General features: G+C 43.8%; 1 protein-coding gene across 1 annotated transcript in view; it reads left to right on the top strand.

The window, feature by feature from the left end:
- Positions 1 to 527: 527 nt before the first annotated feature.
- ndrg2 (NDRG family member 2) overlaps positions 528 to 17714 on the top strand; it is a 35319-nt gene continuing 18132 nt past the window's right edge. The window contains exon 1 of the mRNA XM_020504014.2: positions 528 to 1036. The gene's annotated coding sequence lies outside the window, so the exon portion shown is untranslated. The remainder of the gene's footprint in view (positions 1037 to 17714) is intronic.

Raw genomic sequence — 17714 nt, 5'->3', positions numbered from 1 at the left:
TTCAAATGTCTCTTCTTTTAAAAGTTGTTTAGTGTAATGTTTACTTGTCGTTTATTTCACCTTTGTTTATTATCCAGTTCACTTGCTTTGGCAACGTAAACATATGAATTGAGATTGGGAGAGAGAAAGATTTATTGGGTATTGTATACCCAACTTGTCACACCCCAATCACATAAAATTGAACAAAACAAAAAGTCCTCCAAAAATAGCGTCATGTTTTAACTCTCCAATGATCGAAAAGTTTAGTAGCCTTCAGTAAATCCGTTTATCTCAAACCATTCCGACACAACAATTCTGTACTAAGCTTTCTAGGACCCAAACACCATTCCCTGCCTCGCTTTCCTACGCGGTAGCTTACCCCTTTGACATCCTTCACAAAAAGATCCTTTGCCATTTCAATGTTTTACTTTGAGGTGTGTATATTTGTTATATTTGCACATCCCCAATAGCACTGTTTTTCGAATCATCGTATCTACCTCAAAGCTGTAACCAGAACCTTGGAATGCGTGGGCGTTTTGTTCCACAAGCTATTTCAACAACGGGCGCCTACCATCACCCGTGAGAGGGAGGGGAGCCGAGAGTTAGACGAAGAGCTTTCGCCAATATCACATCGCCATTTAGTCGTTAGATAACCATTGTAGTTGTCAGTTTAGGATAGTTTTGCTATTTGAACGCTTTTATTAAATATATGCGAAATATTGACCTCATAACGGATACTTTACATAAAAGCATAGCTGTCACTCCCCTAAATCGTAGTAAAGTAACGTTATCCGTGTCTCTTGATTGACGGGTCCATATTTATTTTCCTGAAAGAACGGTAAAAAACATTTTTTTTTAAATAAAGCCCTGTGAAACTGAAGAACGGTCAGCGAAAAATAACGGAGGTGGAAGAAATTGAAATATCAAGAAAGATTGTTGGGAGCTTCCGAGGGACAAGTGTGAAAACAAGAAATCACTGAAAAAGAGACAAGAGTTGTGTCATTTGCATATTTCTTTAGACGTCCTTATTTTGTCAGAATTTGTTTGTTGACTTAGGGTGAGTACACTATTGTTATTTCACTAAATAATTGTTAATAACACAGTGTTAGTGTCATTTTAGGCAAGTCTTTTGTCATAATTTTCAAATAACCTCAACAGTCGTGCAGCAATGCAAGTAAAAAAACAACACGTTTAGAACAAAAGGTTTTGATGGGCAGAGTGAGAACATGCCATTTATTCACCAAATTCGTACATAAATGCATATTATTTTACATTCTGCAACAGTGTGCATGATGAGAATAGTGTTAGTTTGTTATGATCATTTGAGCTGTGACCCCAGTCTTTACCCCGCTGTGTCAAAACATCCACTGGTATAGGTCAGCAAATGCAAATAAAAAACAACCATTTAGGACAAAAGGTTTTGATGGACGAAGCGAGAACATGCCATTTATTCACCAAATTCGGGTATATAAATGCATTTTTTCCCTATTCTGCAACAGTGTGCATGCTGAGAATAATGTTACAGTTTGTTATGATCATTTGAGCTGTGACCCCAGTCTTTACCCCGCTGAGTCAAAACATCCACTGGTATAGGCTACTTGTAAACAGTGCCTGGTTTAGTATGGCGCTCTGTTTATTTTCACAAACAAAGGGATATAGGGATAAATATGTCATATTTTCACGACGGCTAGAAGGGATAGGTGTGTGTGTGTGTGTGCGCGCGCACTTGTGGCGTTGCCATTGACGGTCTTTGTTCAGTGTTTTCACTCCCCAGACAGAAATAACCCCCACCCCTCCCCCCCATATAATATGGTTATACCTTCTGTTTTTGTCTGTGTATTTGTGTGTCTCGGGCTGGGGGATGGGGATAGACCCGCACGAGGCTCTATGCGCGCGGTGTGTGCGCGAACCACTGGGGAAATGTGTGTCAATGTCAAATGGAGGTGTGTCGCGCTCTGCTCGCCCAGCATGAAGACTCATGTGCGTTTATGTTAATTTTCGGACCTTTCAGAGATTTGACATAGTTAGATTACAGCAAATGAATATATATGTGTGCAGCCACAAACCATTGCATTGGCATGACGAAAATCTAAGTGTTTTGATTCAAAGAATGACACAGGCAATAGGGCAGGCTTCAGTTGTGCGTGCACATTTAGGCCTATAGGCTGCCTCCTTGCTCTGCTCACGGCAGCCACAGCACAGGCTTCCACAAGCATGCACACACACACACACACGCACACACACGCAATGAGTCATACAGCATTTGAAGACATATTCAATGTTGTTCACACACACCACACACACACTTGCTTGCAAACATATTTGGCATAGAGATATTGAGACATTGGCATTCCCAGCAGTGTGTAGTGGGTGGGGTAGGTAGGCTACCTAAGGTCCATTTGGAGCGACTTATTTTTGTCTATATTGGGGTAGGCTATGTGTCTAGATCGGGGTAAGGCTATGTGTCTAGATCGGGGTAGGCTATGTGTCTAGATCGGGGTAAGGCTATGTGTCTAGATCGGGGTAGGCTATGTGTCTAGATCGGGGTAGGCTATGTGTCTAGATCGGGGTAGGCTATGTGTCTAGATCGGGGTAAGGCTATGTGTCTAGATCGGGGTAGGCTATGTGTCTAGATCGGGGTAAGGCTATGTGTCTAGATCGGGGTAGGCTATGTGTCTAGATCGGGGTAGGCTATGTGTCTAGATCGGGGTAGGCTATGTGTCTAGATCGGGGTAGGCTATGTGTCTAGATCGGGGTAAGGCTATGTGTCTAGATCGGGGTAGGCCTAGTGTCTAGATCGGGGTAGGCCTAGTGTCTAGATCGGGGTAGGCTATGTGCCTAGATCGGGGTAGGCTATGTGCCTAGATCGGGGTAGGCTATGTGCCTAGATCGGGGTAGGCTATGTGCCTAGATCGGGGTAGGCTATGTGTCTAGATCGGGGTAGGCTATGTGTCTAGATCGGGGTAGGCTATGTGTCTAGATCGGGGTAGGCTATGTGTCTAGATCGGGGTAGGCTAGGTGTCTAGATCGGGGTAGGCTAGGTGTCTAGATCGGGGTAGGCTAGGTGTCTAGATCGTGGTGTTGACTGTGTCAGTGTACATTAACTGTCTCTTAACTGTGTTCCCTGCTAGCTGTGTTGACAGTCAGTGAGTTTTCTGTCTGTATCCATGTGCAGTAGTGAATATCTCAGTATTTACACTGTGTTCCCCGTGGCCCAGGGCCAGACACTGATAGGCCAACCAGTATAATACCCTGTCTGTTCACACACACACACACACACACACACACACACACACACACACACACACACACACACACACACACACACACACACACACACACACACACACACACACACGCTGCTCTTACAGCCACTCAACACAATCCTATTTATAACCATCACAACCCGCCATGCTTCCCTCCTTCATTCATGTTTCCCGTGCTGGGTCCATTTGGCTATGGGTTGTAGGGTTGGACCTTGTGTTGTTTTGGTGCTGCCCTCAGGTGTGTGTGAGGGGGAGAGTGTGTTTGTGTTAGGGGGAGAGTGTGAGGGTGAGAGTGTGTATGTGTGTTAGGGGGAGAGTGTGTGTGTGTGTGTGTGAGAGAGAGAGAGAGAGAGAGAGACACGTGGTGTTTGTGTGGGACTGAGGCTGGTGTGTGTGTGGTGTGTGTGGATTCATTTTAGACCCCCCCCCCACCCCCAATGTATCTAATGATCTCTTTCACAACTCCTATTGACTCATGTTTTGTAATCCAGTCTCAACATGTCATGGCATTTTGAAAACACCATCACAGTAACTAAGGTTTTTTACAATATAGCACCACATTAGGCTGCTGTAACAACACCCATTAGTTCCTGTATGGATGCATCCCAAAGAGCACACTAAGAGTTCCCTACACAGTCCCACAGGGCTCTGGTCAAAGGTATGGGATGTGTTATATGAGTTTTGGTACTCCAGCCACACAATCTGTTATTCAGACAATCATATCTCCTTTTCATTTACGTGTCATTTTACATAACCAACCAACCAATTCTGATGTAAGCTACAGTAAAATTTGTAGAGATCTGATGGAAATTGTGGTTTAAAGGTAAATGGTTTCTGTTGCGATCAGATATATAGATATATAGTAATATCATCAAGCATGTGTAGTTAACTAGTGATTATGTTAAGATGTAATGTTTTTTATAAGATAAGTTTAATGCTAGCTAGCACCTTACCTTGGCTCCTTGCTGCACTCGCATAACAGGTAGTCAGCCTGCCACGCAGTCTCCTCGTGGAGTGCAATGTAATCGGCCATGATCGGTGTCCAAAAATGCAGATTACAAATTGTTATGAAAGCTTGAAATTAATACTTAATACCTACAGTGTAAACAACACCGTGAAGTCCAATCGCTTATATATATATATATATTATATGTATATATATAATATATATATATAAGCGATTGGACTTCACGGTGTTGTTTACACTGTAGGTATTATGTATATATATATATAATATATATATAATATATATATATAAGCGATATATATAAGGTAAGGTGCTAGCTAGCATTAAACTTATCTTATAAAAGACATTACATCTTAACATAATCACTAGTTAACTACACATGCTTGATGATATTACTAGTTTATCCAGCTTGTCCTGCGTTGCATATAATCGATGCGGTGCCTGTTAATTTATCATTGAATCACACCCTACTTCGCCAAACGGGTGATTTAACCTTTTAAGGCTAGGGGGCAGTATTTGGAAGTTTGGGTGACTGAGGTGCCCAAAGTAAACTGCCTGTTACTCAGGCCCAGAACCTAGGATATGCATATGCATGGTAGTATTGGATAAAAAACACTCTAAAGTTTCTATAACTGTTAAAAGAATGTCTGTGAGTATAAAATAATTGATTTGGCAGGCAAAACCCAGAGGACAATCCATCCAGGAACTTTTCTTTTTGAGGTCATTGGACTTTTCAATGCTTTTCTATGGAAAAGTCTAATAATTAGGACCCAAATTGCAGTTCCTATGGCTTCCAATAGATGTCAACAGTCCTAAGAAATTGTTTCATGCTTGTTTTTTGAAAAATGAAGAAGTATTCGTATTCTTTCTAAGTTTCCCTCAGAAGGACTCTTGTCTATTGGCACGCATGAATGAGTGCGCGCTCCTCGTTCTTTTTCTCCTGGATTGAACAACGTATATTCCGTCTTAAATTTGATAGATTATTTACATATTAGGGTACCTGAGGTTGGATTAGAAACATTGTTTGAATTGTTTGGACGAAGTTTACAGGTAACTTTTTAGGCATGTTGGGCGAGTTGGGACAGGTCGATTACCAAGATTCTAAGCTAAAGAATGGTGTATAACACTTATATTTTTATGAATGTTTAATAATACTACTTTTGTATTTTGAATTACGCGCTCTGCAATTTCACCGTATGTTGTTGAGGTGGGATGCTAGCCCCCCAATGATCCAAATGAAGTTAAACGTTAGCTTTTTTACATGGCACATATTGCACTTTTACTTTCTTCTCCGACACTTTGTTTTTGCATTATTTAAATTGAACATGTTTCCATATTTATTTGAGACTAAATAGATTTTATTGATGTATTATATTAAATAGAAATAAGTGTTCATTCAATCTATATACATATATATATATATATATCTCAGCCAAAAGATATCAGCCGATTTATCGGTATCAGCTTTTTTTGGTCCTCCAATAATCGGTATCGGCGTGGAAAAATCATAATCAGTCGACCTCTAATAGGTATGGTTTACTGTATATTGGGTTGGTATCATTCACTTTCTCACTATTGTCAACAACATAACATTATACAAGCACAATGTGCATTTGATTTGTAGAGACTAATTTAGATTCAATTTGACATTCACACTGAAGTTAGGCGTTTGATTTATTTTGGCTTTGCTGACTTCCTCACTGAACGCTGCCAGGTGGCCTCCTATAGCTACTGTTCATATCTAACTATCTGGATCGGCTACAGATGCAAGACCTTAATTTGATCACTCTTTTGTTGATGAGAATTTTCCTGCATGGCAGGAAATGCAAACATTTCTATTTGAGTTTTAAAAAGGCTTCTGAAGTTCGTAATTCCACTTACATTTTTAGACTTGATTTGCTCTAACGAATAATGTGTCAATCCCTACAAAAATGTTAATTATTTATAATCCACATAATCATTCACATCATTCACACTTCCTGTTGTTGCAGGATTATTTTCATGCTGTAGCAAACTGTCTCAAATTAAGATCCTACATCTGTATAGCAATATCCCCTAACGTGAAGGTCAAATATGTTTGTGTGTGTGTATGTATGTGCACGTGTGTTTGGGGGGAAGGGGGGGTCTGCGTGTGTGTGTGTTTGGAGAGAAGGGGGAGATCTGCCTGTGTGTTTGGAGGGAAGGGGGTGGGGCTCTGCCTGTGTGTGTGTGTTTGGAGGGAAAGGGGTGTGTGTGTGTGTTTGGAGGGAAGGGGGTGGGGGGTCTGCCTGTGTGTGTGTGTGTGTGTGTGTGTTTGGAGGGAAAGGGGTGTGTGTGTGTGTTTGGAGGGAAGGGGGTGGGGCGTCTGCCTGTGTGTGTGTTTGGAGGGAAAGGGGTGTGTGTGTGTGTGTTTGGAGGGAAGGGGGTGGGGGGTGGGGGGTCTAACTGGTGTGTGTTTGTCAAGGAAGTGTTTGTAGCACTGTGGTTAGCCCTGGTTTGAATCATTGTAAATGAGCGATATTCATGAACAGGTTCACCATAACGGTCTCACAGAAATGAAAAGAAAACCGTGTGAAGACTTGAGTGACACACAGAAAAGATTGATATTGAGAGAGAGAGTGGAGGGAGAGAGATAGCAGTCCTTTTCTACAGTTTTTCCTTTAGAAGCATAGGCAAACTGTTTCCGAGAGAGAGCGGGAGAGAGAGCGAGCTTTGGCACCTCTCAATATCTCCATGGTGGCTAGAGTCGCTTGTTCTATTCCTTTAGACATTTTGTCCTTCTTTCTCTCTCTCTCTCTCTCTCTTTGTTTTGCCTCTTCTCAAAGGCATACTTGTTCAGAACCGAACAGATCTTTACTCTCACACGCTTGCAGACACAGAAAAGCTTATACAGACACACAGTATGGAAGACAAAGAGCAGGTTGCTGTATCTGTGTCAGCTGGAGACCACTCTGCAGAGCTGCCTCCAGGGCAAGATACATGACAATAAATGACAACCTGCAAACACATAGCGGACGTGTTGGAAAAACAACAACCCCCTGAATACTGAAGACTGAGATTTGAAGCAATATCTTCATTATTATGATCCAATATACAGTATATCCATGTAGTAATCTCAATTACTGTGTGTGTTTTAACCCTTCACTTCTGCTTAGATGTTTGTGCTATTCTTAGAAGATCAGCACAGCTGAGGAATTATTTTGGGAGAGAGCTCTGTTTATTATGGGCAGTAAAGATGTAGGATCAGATCTCCATAACTTCCGGCAACGACAGAGATGGCCGCCTCGTTTCGCGTTCCTAGGAAACTATGCAGTATTTTGTTGGCTCACTCGAGACACGCTATCGGAGTCGGTACAGCCAGCTGGTTTCTTCACGCATCGCGCCGACAGAAACCAGCATCTTTCTGGTAAGAAGAGGGGCGGGGGGGTATGCCTTATGATTAACGAGACGTGGTGTGATCATAACAACATACAGGAACTCAAGTCCTTCTGTTCACCTGTCTTAGAATTCCTCACAATCAAATGTCGAACGCATTATCTACCAAGAGAATTCTCTTCGATTATAATCACAGCAGCATATATCCCCCCCCCCCAAAGAAGACACATCAATGGCCCTTAACTAACTTTATTTGACTATGTAAACTGGAAACCACATGTCCTGAGGATGTATTCATTGTAGCTGGGGATTTTAACCAGGCTAATCTAAAAACAAGACTCCCTAAATTCTGTCGATTGTGCTACCAGGGCTGGTAAAACCCTGGATCATTGTTATTCTAACTTCCGCAACGCATATAAGGCCCTCCCCCGCCCTCCTTTCGGAAAAGCTGTCCACGACTCCATTTTGTTGTTCCCAGCTTATAGATAGAGACTAAAACATGAAGCTCCCATGCTCAGGTCTGTTCAATGCTGGTCCGACCAATCTGATTCCACGCTTCAAGATTGCTTCAATCACGTGGACTGGGAAATGTTCCCTATTGCGTCAAACAACAACATTGACGAATACGCTGATTCGGTGAGCGAGTTTATTAGCAAGTGCATCGGTGATGTCGTACCCACAGCAACTATTAAAACATTCCCAAACCAGAAACCATGGATTGATGGCAGCATTCGTGCGAAACTGAAAGCGCGAACTACAGCTTTTAATCAGGGCAAGGTGACCGGTAACATGAGCGAATACAAACAGTGTAGCTATTCCCTCCGCAAGGCAATCAAACAAGCTAAGCGTCAGTATAGAGACAAAGTAGAGTCGCAACTCAACGGCTCAGACACAAGGTATGTGGCAGGATCTAGAGTTAATCACGGATTAAAAAAAGAAAACCAGCCCCGTCGCGGACCAGGATGTCTTGCTCCCAGACAGAATAAACAACTTCTTTGCTCGCTTTGAGGACAATACAGTGCCACTGACATGGCCCGCTACCAAAACATGCGGGCTCTGCTTCACTGCAGCCGACGTGAGTAAAACATTTAAACGTGTTAACCCTCGCAAGGCTGCAGGCCCTAACGGCATCCCCAGCCTCGTCCTCAGAGCATGCGCAGACCAGCTGGCTGGTGTGTTTACGGACATATTCAATCAATCCTTGTCCCAGTCTGCTGTTCCCACATGTTTCAAGAGGGCCACCATTGTTCCTGTTCCCAATAAAACTAAGGTAACTGAGCTAAACGCCAACTGCCCCGTAGCACTCACTTCCGTCATCATGAAGTGCTTTGAGACTAGTCAAGGACCATATCATCTCCACCCTGCCTGACACCCTAGACCCACTCCAATTTGCTTACCGCCCCAACAGGTCCACAGATGACACAATTGCAACCACACTGCCCACTGCCCTAACCCATCTGGACAAGAGGAATACCTATGTGAGAATGCTGTTCATCGACTACAGCTCAGTATTTAACACCATAGTACCCTCCAAACTCGTCATCAAGCTTGAGACCCTGGGTCTCTACCCCACCCCGTGCAACTCGGTACTGAACTTCCTGATGGGCCGACACCAGGTGGTGAGGGTAGGTAACAACATCTCCACCCCGCTGATCCTCAACACTGGGGCCCCACAAGGGTGCGTTCTCAGCCCTCTCCTGTACTCCCTGTTCACCCACTACTGCTTGGCCATGCACGCCTCCAACTCAATCATCAAGTTTGCAGACAACACTACAGTGGTAGGCTTGATTACCTGGGCTCGAATTAGGAACACAACGACAACAGCCACCCTCGAAGCAGCGTTACCCATGCAGAACAAGGGGAACAACCACTCCAAGTCTCAGAACGGGTGACGTTTGAAACGCTATTAGCGCACACAACGCTAACTAGCTAGCCATTTCACATCACATCGTTACACCAGTCTAATCTCGGGAGTTGATAGGCTTGAAGTCATAAACAGCAGAGCTGCTGGCAAAACGCACAAAAGTGCTGTTTGAATTAATGCTTATGAGCCTGCTGGTGCCTACCATCGCTCAGTCAGACTGCTCTATCAAATCATAGACTTAATTATAACATAATAACACACAGAAATGCGAGCATTAGGTCATTAATATGGTCGAATCCGTAAACTATCATCTCGAAAACAAGATGTTTATTCTTTCAGTGAAATACCGAACCGTTCCGTATTTTATCTAATGGGTGGCATCCATCAGTCTAAATATTCCTGTTACATTGCACAACCTTCAATGTTATGTCATAATTCCGTACATTTCTGGAAAATTAGTTTGCAATGAGCCAGGTGGCCCAAACTGTTGCATATACCCTGACTCTGCGTGCAATGAACGCAAGAGAAGTGACACAATTTCACCTGGTTAATATTGCCTGCTAACTTGGATTTATTTTAGCTAAATATGCAGCTTTAAAAATATATACTTCTGTGTATTGATTTTAAGAAAGGCATTGGTGTTTATGGTTAGGTACACGTTGACGCAACGACAGTCCTTTTTTGCGAATGCGCACTGCATCGATTTATATGCAACACAGGACACGCTAGATAAACTAGTAATATCATCAACCATGTGTAGTTATAACTAGTGATTATGATTGATTAATTTTAATGCTAGCTAGCAACCAAATACTTATTTTCCACCATAATTTGCAAATAAATTCATTTAAAAAATCCTACAATGTGATTTTCTGGATTTTTTTCTTCTCATTTTGTCTGTCACAGTTGAAGTGTACCTATTATGAAAGTTACAGGCCTCTCTCATCTTTTTAAGTGGGAGAACTTGCACAATTGGTGGCTGACTAAATACTTTTTTGCCCCACTGTACATTGAAGCAACATCTCAAGACATCAGCATTGGTTGCAAATGGGTCTTCCAAATAGACATGACCACAAGCATACTTCCAAAGTTGTTGAAAATTGGCTTAAGGACAACAAAGTCAAATTATTGGAGTGGCCATCACAAAGCCCTGACCTCAATCCTATAGAAAATGTGTGGGCAGAACTGAAAAAGTGTATGCGAGCAAGGAGGTCTACAAACCTGACTCTGTTACACCAGCACTGTCAGGAGGAATGGGCCAAAATTCACCCAACTTATTGTGGGAAGATTGTGGAAGGCTACCCAAAATGTTTGACCCAAATTATACAATTTAAAGGCAATGCTACCAAGTACTAATTGAGTGTGTGTAGACTTCTGACCCACTGGGAATGTGATGAAAGAAACAAAATATTAAATAAATAATTCTCTCTACTATTATTCTGACATTTCACATTCTTAAAATAAAGTGGTTATCCTAACTGACCTAAAACAGGGAATCTTTACTTGGATTAAATGTCAGGAATTGTGAACAACTGAGTTGGAATGTTTTTGGTTAAGGTGTATGTAAACTTCTGACTTCAACTGTATATAATCGGCCATGTATTCTTTGAAGCACTGGAAGAACTGTCTGAGATTCTCTGAGTCGCCCCCACTCCCTCTACAAATCTAAAATCTTATTTAGCTATTAATACCCCTCTCTTGTTGCATACCCTTGAGAACAAACACACACACACACACACTACACAGCAAACAGTTTAACCTTTAACATCTCAACCTTTCACCATAAATTCCAAATTTAGACTGCCTCAGTGTATGTTGTTTGTCAGACTCATAGCCAGTAGAGAAAGAGAAGCCAGATGAGAAAGGGGAGCCCCTGCCAACGTGATTGTTTACCCTGCTTTCCATTACACTGGAAGCTTGTTGTTGGATGAAGAGAGGGAGGGAGAGAAAGGGATAGATGAAAAGGAGCTGGAGAGGGAGGGAAATGGAGCGATAGGGGGGGGGATAACAAGGGAGCAAGGGGTGAAGAATAGGGGGTTAGTAATAAAATACAGAGAGAGAAGGTGACAGAAAGGTGGAGAGAGAGTGAAAACAGACAGATAGATGAAGGTATTAGAGAGAGGGAAAAGAAAGATGGATGCAGAGGGCAAGAGAGAGAGCTAGAGAAAAAATATATATATTATTGAGAAAAGAGAGCGTGAGATCCAGGTGCTCTGATAGTTATTCAGCTCATGTCTGACTGCAGGTGTTTTAGAGACTGACTGGCCTCTCAGAGGGGTTGAACAATGCAGGGTGAGTAAGCCACACACACACTTCCACACACACCTGGGTGTGTGAGCTGCATCTGTACAGTCGTGTTATCAGCACCCAGCAGAAACATAGCAGTACAGGGACACGCCTCAGTGAACAGCAGGACGTATAGATCAAGGTAGAGACCGAATATCCTGGATCCACCCAGAAATAAGTTAAAATAATGGAAAAGTAATGTACGACTCCAACTCTGATATTCTCCCACAGGGATTCACTTACTGTAACAGTGCTTTTTCATAGAAAAAAATACATAAAATAAAAAATAATAATTCTTGATTTCGATCGGCAGATACCTCTGTTAGGGTAATTCTATTAGAATGGATGGCCATAACTCTGGTCCTTGAGGGCTATAGAGTCCACAGGTCTTCATCAGGCTCTGTTCACTATGGCCTATAATAGGTCAGATGTTTGTCGTCTGTTGACTACAGGCCAGGGGTATGTCGTCTGTTGACTACAGACCAGGGGTATGTCGTCTGTTGACTACAGACCAGGGGTATGTCGTCTGTTGACTACAGACCAGGGGTATGTCGTCTGTTGACTACAGACCAGGGGTATGTCGTCTGTTGACTACAGGCCAGGGTTATGTCGTCTGTTGACTACAGGCAAGGGGAATGTCGTCTGTTGACCACAGGCCAGGGGAATGTCGTCTGTTGACCACAGGCCAGGGGAATGTCGTCTGTTGACCACAGGCCAGGGGAATGCTGTCTGTTGACTACAGGCCAGGGGTATGCTGTCTGTTGACTACAGGCCAGGGGAATGCTGTCTGTTGACTACAGGCCAGGGGAATGCTGTCTGTTGACTACAGGCCAGGGGAATGCTGTCTGTTGACTACAGGCCAGGGGAATGCTGTCTGTTGACTACAGACCAGGGGTAGGTCGTCTGACTACAGGCCAGGGGTAGGTCGTCTGTTGACTACAGGCCAGGGGTAGGTTGACTACAGGCCAGGGGTAGGTTGACTACAGGCCAGGGGTAGGTTGACTACAGGCCAGGGGTAGGGTTGACTACAGGCCAGGGGTAGGTCGTCTGTTGACTACAGGCCAGGGGTAGGTCGTCTGTTGACTACAGGCCAGGGGTAGGTCGTCTGTTGACTACAGGCCAGGGGTAGGTCGTCTGTTGACTACAGGCCAGGGGTAGGTCGTCTGTTGACTACAGGCCAGGGGTAGGTCGTCTGTTGACTACAGGCCAGGGGTAGGTCGTCTGTTGACTACAGGCCAGAGGTAGGTCGTCTGTTGACTACAGGCCAGGGGAATGCTGTCTGTTGTCTAAAGGCCATGGTAATGCTGTCTGTTGTCTAAAGGCCATGGTAATGCTGTCTGTTGTCTAAAGGCCAGGGGAATGCTGTCTGTTGTCTAAAGGCCAGGGGAATGCTGTCTGTTGTCTAAAGGCCAGGGGAATGCTGTCTGTTGTCTAAAGGCCATGGTAATGCTGTCTGTTGTCTAAAGGCCATGGTAATGCTGTCTGTTGTCTAAAGGCCAGGGGAATGCTGTCTGTTGTCTAAAGGCCAGGGGAATGCTGTCTGTTGTCTAAAGGCCAGGGGAATGCTGTCTGTTGACTAAAGGCCAGGTGTGTGGAGTTGGCTCTCTAGCCAGTCAGTCAATGATTGATCAATGAAGGGTGAACAGAGAACCAACAGAGACCGGGAAGGGACACAGCAGATCTCAAGGGCACTGACCTGTATTACCTTGTATCAAAGCAATATTTACTGTAGCCACGTAGTACCATCTACTCCACAACAGAAAGATGTGATTTCTGTGATAAAGAATTGCATCCACTTGAGGAAGATGGGACTCAGTGTAGGGAAAAGCATCCAGAAAGATGGGACTCAGTGTAGGGAAAAGCATCCAGAAAGATGTGTTTCCTCAGATTACTTACTGATCTTTTAGCTGTGTTTCTGTGTTCTTCTCATCTGATTCATGATCCTCTTCTATTGGCAGAACCAATCGAGAGATCAGGGCTCATATTTGTCAAGCGTCTCAGAGAAGAAATGCTTTGCTTATCTAGGATCATTTTTGCGATTTAGATCATAATGAATCAAATTATTATGGACAGGTAGGACCTGATCCTAGATCCGTTTATCTACTCTGAGACGCTTGATGATCACAGGCCCATATCTGTGTCACTACTGTTGTAGCACTTGGTAGTCTCTGTAGTGGAAGAAGTCTATCCAGTTGGCAGAGTACTGAGGTAGAAATGGTCCGAAAGGTTGTTGACATTTCGCAAGGCTGCCTGATAGCAGTTCAAAGACCTGGCACCGTGGCAGTTGAAGCTCACTTGAGAGAGCTGAACTATTTTATCACTGAGTAATATTGTAGTCCTTGATGGTGAATCAACAAGTGTTTACTTCACTGAAGCTACACTTACAGTATTCCTCATACCTGCATTGCATTCACTGGAGAGCATAATAATAGAAATATCAGATAGATCAGATAGAAATATACTATGTAGAACAGATATGCTTCTATGGGAGTGAGCATATGGAATTGGCCATTGTTACCTTGTGTTGATTTTATAGTGTACAATTTCTAGTGTTGATTCAGGTGTTAAATGAACACTAATTTGTGTAAAATAACCCCAGTGTTGGTGTTAAGACAATCAGCGTTAAATCAAAACCACGACCGTCATTCTCATATTTTCCATATTTTCCAGCATGCTCTATTACAGTTAGACCCCAAGGCGTGCACCTTTTGGTTTTTGCCCTGGCCGTCATATTGAAAGCTCAGAGCCAACTTTGCTATTTTATGATTCTGTCTATTTTCACAAAAGGTATCCGCTATCATTTCTTACAACCAACTTGCCAATGTACAGCCACTTGATAATAAAATGGATGACCTCCGATCACGGATTTTCTACCAACCGGACTCTCGAAACTGCAATATTCTCTGCTTTTCTGAAACATGCCTCTTGAACAAGATAAAACTCGATGGCTTCCCCATTCACCGTGTGGACAGGACAGTGCAGTTGGGGAAATTGAGGGGAGGAGGGGTTTGCCTGTTCATCAACAACAGCTGGTCTGCTGACTCATTCACCCGTCTTGGAATACCTGATGGTCAAATGCTGACTCTTTTTACCTCCCGAGGGAGTTTTCAGCTGTTATCATGACTTTTGTATACATTCCACCTCAGGACAAGAAAAATAACAAGCTGGCATTTAACGAACTTACCAGGCTATAACCACGCAGTTATAGCCTGCACATTGACGTCGACAGGACTACAGAAAACGGGGGTCGAGAACGCCCCCTTCCACATCGACAGGACTACAGAAAACGGGGGTCGAGAACGCCCCCTTCCACATCGACAGGACTACAGAAAACGGGGGTCGAGAACGCCCCCTTCCACATCGACAGGACTACAGAAAACGGGGGTCGAGAACGCCCCCTTCCACATCGACAGGACTACAGTTGTGCAAGTCGAAAGTTTCAAGTTCCTTTGTGTCTAAATCACTAGGAACTTAAAATGGTCCACACACATGCTTACAGTCGTGAAGAAGGCGCGACAACGCCTCTTCCCCCTCAGGAGGTTGAAAAGGTTTGGCATGGGCCCTCAAATCCTCAAAAAGTTATAGAGCTGTACCATTGAGAGCATCTTGACTGGCAGCATCACTGGTATGGAAGTAGCACCGCCCACGATCGCATAACGCTACAGAGGGTGGTGCGGACAGCCCGGTACATCACTAGGACCGGGCTCCTTGCCATCCAGGACCTCTGTACTGACTACACACATGCACAACAACTCACATACAATCATCATGTAGGCACGCTTCTGCTACTCTGTTTATCATATATCCTGATGTCTAGTCACCTTACCCCCCCTATACATATCTATCCATCCAGTATCCCTGCCCATTGTAAATATGGTATTGGAGCTGACCGTGTATATAGCTTACTTCATTGTGTTCTTCTTATTTTATAACTTGTGTTTTTGTTCTACCTTGTTATTTTTAGTATTACATTGTTATTGATTACTGCATTGTTGGGGTTTGAGCTTACAAGAAAGGCATTTCACTGTACTTGTGCATGTGACATTGAAACTTGAATTACACATCACTTTGCAAGTCAGGATAATGTTTTAAATTTTTTAAATTTTACCTTTATTTAACTAGGCAAGTCAGTTAAGAACAAATTCTTATTTTCAATGACGGCCTAGGAACAGTGGGTTAACTGCCTGTTCAGGGGCAGAATGACAGATTTGTACCTTGTCAGCTCGGGGATTTGAACTTGCAACCTTCCGGTTACTAGTCCAACACTCTAACCACTAGGCTACCCTGCCGCCGTGACTTGGAGGTCTGATGTTGCCTGTAAATCATGAGTTTCAGGCCACTCTATTAGGGTAAAACTAGGCCCTCAAAAGAAGTCCTTATGAAAAATGTGTTGTATTGTGTTAAACATTAAAATGAAAGGATTTTTCTATTTTTTCTTTTGGAAAAGTTTTATTGTTGCATTTCCTTTAATACAGCTCCTATTTTTGCACGATTTTATACACATAAAAAACGGCATAAAAGTATAAAACACAGTATTTGAATTTTACATTTGTTAAAAAGTACATGTTGTTAAAAACAATCGAAACAACCGTGAATAAAAGTACTTCTTGTAAAAAAAAACATCAAATTCTGTAAAAGCCATTTAAAATGTGTACAAATGATTTAACAAAGGTAAAACATTTTTAAGACATGAAAAACATGTCAAAAAGTCACTTTGTTAAAAGGCTTCGGTCCTTTGCCAGGAACAGGGTGAGTCCTTATCAAACTTGCCTCCTGCTCCTCCGAATCAATTACCGCCCTGTCTGTCGGTGCCCAGAGGAGATCCCTCCCCAAGGCGCTGCAGCGCTGTCAGGCCTTGGCCGCCGCGGCCTTGGGTATTGTGGGGAACCCTTCGCTTGGGGTCGAGGCCCCCTTTCTTCTGTACCACCCCAGGGTTTCCGTGGCTACCATGGCCACTGCCTGGGGGGTGGTCTCTACTCGTTTCGCTACCAGCAGGTTGCGGGAGGACCACAGTGCATCGTTCAGACACGTGAGAATAGGCCAGAGCTTGGTGAAGGCCTTCGGCGGAATAGGCCTTCGGCCCACCCCATACAGCACGAGCTGGGGTGTTAGATCCTCCCCTCCTGGCAGAAACAGGGAGACCAGGGGGCCTGCTTCCTTCCACAGGTCCCTGGTCGGGGGCATGCGGGTGTCCTCACCATGCCCCCGGGAGTGCATAACGGCCCTGACCGGGAGGATCTCATGGGCGACCATCCAGGACAGGTCCCGGTGCCGGTTCAGCAGAGCAGGATGGGCCACGTTGCGCCAAACCGTTGTGGGCTTGGCTGTAGCAAGCCCGTGCACTGGACACTGGTTCCCGCTCCTGCACAAGAGAGAGAAGAGAGCGGTGTTTAGTTAAATCCGTGACTGGCTCTTTTTCCAGTTGAAAATTTCTTAAGAACTTTTGGAGCTGGACGTAGTGTGTGGAGAGCAGGAAGGAGACTGGGGCTCGGAGGTCGACCGGGATCAGCCTCAGGGTTCTGAGGTAAGATCCCAGCCAGAACTGCGCGAGGGCCTGGGTCTTGTTGTTGACCGGGGAGGTGGCAAGAGTGAGATGTAACACTGTGTAACGGCTGCCCAGGAACAAGTAGAGGTCAGGCAAGCCTTAATGATAAAATATTTGATAAGGATCTTACTTAGTGAAGGTCACAGTACTGAAAATGGATGAATGCAACAACAAAATCTCTCTTCACTAATAAATACAGTCATGGGTGGTAACGATACAATTCACTCGAAAGGCAAGGCACTCTGGGGAAATATTCAAATAAGGCTTTACACAAAGCAATGTGTTAATTTAACACTGAAAAGTGTGGACCTGTATAGATACTGGACCAGTTTTATACTTGACACTCTGTGTTGATTTAACACTGGAGTATTTGCTGTGCAGGGTGCAACATTTCTATCTGACGTTTTCAGAATGTTGCGTCCTCCTGAACACAACCATGCTGCCTACATAAGC

The sequence above is a fragment of the Oncorhynchus kisutch genome, linkage group LG16 (assembly GCF_002021735.2).
Source record: "Oncorhynchus kisutch isolate 150728-3 linkage group LG16, Okis_V2, whole genome shotgun sequence".
Lineage (NCBI taxonomy): Eukaryota > Metazoa > Chordata > Actinopteri > Salmoniformes > Salmonidae > Oncorhynchus > Oncorhynchus kisutch.
This window is presented reverse-complemented; position numbering and strand designations above follow the sequence as displayed.